We start from the raw sequence: 4,065 nt of genomic DNA on the forward strand, positions 1-4,065 counted from the left end.
TGAATACTAAACCAGCACTACTAAGAATGATAAATAATATCCTAGAAAAAGACAACAAAGATCAAAACAACAGGAGACCCAACAGAGCAAATCAAATATCAAGGTCAAGAACCTAAAAGGAGAGGCAAAAATAAAAAGAGTCAACAAAAGGACATTAACAGGACAACAATAAGTCAGTACATATCAGTTATATCTATTGATGTAAATGGCGTCAATTCACCAATCAAGAGAAACAGATTGGCAGAATGGATTAAGAAGCAAAATCCAACAATATGTTGTATACAAGAAACACACCTAGTGAAAAAAGAAGCCCATAGGCTGAAAGTGAAAGGATGGAAAACAACTCTCCAAGTGACAGGACTCCAGAAAAAAGCAGGGTTAACAATTTTATTCGCAAACAAAGCAAATTTCAAACCAAAACTGATTAAGAGAAACAAAGAAGGCCACTACATCCTTGTAAAGGGAACAATTCAAGAGGAAGAGATGACAATCATAAACATATATGCACCAAATGCAAATGCCCCCAACTATATAAAACAAATATTAAGTAACATGAATAACCAAATAACCACTAATACAATAGTAGAGGGGAATATAAACACACCACTATCACAAATAGACAGATCCTCTAGGCAAAAAAATCAACAATGAAATACTAGAACTGAACCAAGCTTTTGAATGCATGGACTTGTTAGACATCTATAGAGTGTTCCACCCGAGAAAATCAGAATGTACCATCTTTTCAGCTGCACATGGGTCATTCTCGAGATAGATCACATAAACATACTATCTCAAAGAATAGGTTTGAATAAATGCAAAAGAATTGAAGTTATTCCCTGTTTATTATAAGATCAAAGTGCAGTAAAGCTGGAGATCAATCGCATTAGAAACCGTAGGAACTTCTCAAACACATGGAAGTTGAATAACACTCTCCTGAATAATTAATGGGTCACAGAGGAAATCAAAGAAGAAATCAAACAGTTTTTATAAATAAATAAAAATGCCAATACAGCATACAGGAATCTATGGGACACAATGAAAGCAGTTCTACGTGGAAAATTCATAGCACTGAATGCCCACATTCAGAAAGCAGAGCAAGCTCAAATAAACGACCTAACAATGACTCTTAGACTCCTAGAAAAACAAGAGAAAGAAAAACCCAAAGCTCAAAAGAGAGGAAATTATAAAGATCAGAGCAGAAATCAATGCAATGGAAACTATGAAAATTATATAAAAAACAATGAATTGAAGAGTTGGTTTTTTGAAAGAATAAATAAAATTGGTAAGCCCTTAGCAAACCTTATCCAAAAAAAGAAAGAAAAGGCTCAGATTTATGCAATCAGGTATGAAAAAGGCAAAGTCACAACAGATCCAACAGAAATCCAGAGGATCATTAATACCTACTTTGAGAACCTGTACTCTAATAAAAATGGAAAACACAGAAGAAATGGACAGATTTCTAGATACTTATGAATTACCAAAGTTGAACAAAGAAGATAAAAACATTTTAAACACCCCAATTACAATCAGTGAAATTGAAAATGTATTTAAAAACTTACCAAAAAAGAAAAGCCCAGGTCCTGATGGATTCACTGCTGAATTTTACAAGACATTTAGAGAAGATCTACTGCCATTACTCTTCAGACTTTTCAATGAAATTGAAAGGGAAGCAATACTTCCAAATTCATTCCTGGAAGCAAGTATCACTTTGATTCCCAAACTTGGGAAAGATGGAACTAAAAAGGAGAACTACAGGCCAATCTCCTTAATGAATATAGATGCAAAAATCTTCAATAAGATACTAGCAAACAGAATACAGAGGATCATCAAATAGATCATACATCCTGAACAAGTCGGATTTATTCAAGGGATGCAAGGATGGTTCAATATACGTAAGTCAATAAATGTAATACACTATATTAACAAAATCAAGGACAAGAACCACATGATCCTCTCCATAGATGCAAAAAAGCATTTGACAAATTTCAACACCCATTCATGATAAAAACCCTGCAAAACATTGGAATAGATGGTCTATATCTCAATTTAATAAAGGCTATCTATGAAAAACCAACAGCTAACATCACATTAAATGGCCAAAAACTGAAAATCTTCCTGCTAAATTCAGGAACAAGACAAGGATGCCCACTATCACCACTCCTCTTCGATATAGTTCTGGATACATTAGCCATAGCAATTAGAAAAGACAAAGAAATGAAAGCATTAAAGATAGGAAAGGAAGAACTTAAATTGTCATTATTTGCTAATGATATGATACTCTATATTGAAAACCCAAAAAACTCCACCAAAAGACTTCTCCACTTAATAGACACTTTTAACAGAGTAGCTGGATACAAGGTAAACACCCCAAAATCAACAGCCTTCTTGTACACAAATAACAGACTCACTGAGCGAGAAATTAGGGAAACAATTCCTTTCACAATAGCATCTAAAAAAATGAAGTATCTGGGAATCAGTCTAACAAAAGAAGCAAAAGACCTCTACACTGAAAACTACAGCACTCTGCAAAAACAGATCGAGGAGGATATAAGAAAATGGAAAGATGTCCCCTGCTCCTGGGTAGGAAGAATCAACATAGTGAAAATGGCCATACTACCAAAACTGCTATACAGATTCAATGCAATACCAATTAAAATCCCAACACTATACTTCACAGAACTAGAAAGGATAATCCACAAATTCATTTGGAACCATAAAAGACCTAGAATAGCAAAAGCCATCCTAGGCAACATGGCAGCGGGAATTAACAATTCCCAATCTGAAACTATACTACAAAGCCACTGTGATAAAAACAGCATGGTACTGGCAAAGAAACAGACCTTAGGATCAGTGGAACTGATTGGAAGACACAAAAACAACTCCAGGTGCACTCAGCTACCTCATCTTTAACAAAGGAGCTGATATTCCCCACTGGAAGAAAGATAGCCTCTTTAATAAATGGTGTTGGAAAAACTGGATCTCAATCTGACAAAGATTAAAACTAGACCCTTATCTGTCACCATGCACTAAATTAAAATCCAAGTGGATTAAAGATCTAAATATAAAAACAAGAACACTAAACTTGCTGGAAAATAAGTTAGGTCAAACTCTAGAAGACATTGGCATAGGAAAAGGCTTTATGAACAAATCCTCAGTAGCACAGGAACTAGCAGAAAGAATCAACAACTGGGATCTCATCTCATTGAAAAGCTTCTGCACCACAAAAGAAACCATCAAGAGAACTAAGACACAACCTACAATGTGGGAAAAACTTTTTACAAGCTGTTCCTCAGACAAAGGACTATTATCTGGAATATATAAAGAACTCAAAACAACCAAACCCCCAAATATAAAGACCCAGTTCTAAAATGGGCATCTGAAATGAACAGACATTTCTCAGACAAAGAAATAAATGCAGCAAGTAAATATATGAAAAAATGTTCCACATCACTGGTCATTTGAGAATGACCAGTGGGGAGAAAGGAACCCTTCTTCATTGTTGGTGGGAATGCAGACTGGTGCAACCACTATGGAAGTCAATATGGAGATACCTCCAAGAACTAGGATTAGAGGTTCCATTTGACCCAGCCATCCCTTTGTTGGGTATCTTTCCAAAGGAATTAAAAGAATCATACTGCTGTGATATATGTGCACCCACGTTTATAGTGGCACCGTTTGTAATAGATAAAACTTGGAAACAGCCCATCTGCCCATCAGTTGCAGAATGGATAAAGAAGATGTGGTTTTTCTATAAAATGGAATACTACTCAGCCATAAAGAATGAGAAGGTAGATTCATTCATAGGTAAATGGGTACATTTTGAAGATATACTTCTAAGTGAAATAAGTAAGTCACACATATGCAAATATTGAATAGTTTCTCTGGTGTGAAAAACTAAAATAGTACTCTAGATCCTAATGGGACAATTAGCAAAGTGAAGTAGGAAGAAAAGGACCAAAGGTGTAGGGGCAGTGAGAAGGATAGGGAAAGGGGAATAAGGGAAAAGGGACAAAAAATGAGAAAACATAAAAATGGAATTAAAGTGTTTGAAAGTGGGGAGGGGAG

The sequence above is a fragment of the Fukomys damarensis genome, unplaced genomic scaffold (assembly GCF_012274545.1).
Source record: "Fukomys damarensis isolate Sample0158 unplaced genomic scaffold, DMR_v1.0_HiC HiC_scaffold_39, whole genome shotgun sequence".
Classification (NCBI taxonomy): Eukaryota; Metazoa; Chordata; class Mammalia; order Rodentia; family Bathyergidae; genus Fukomys; species Fukomys damarensis.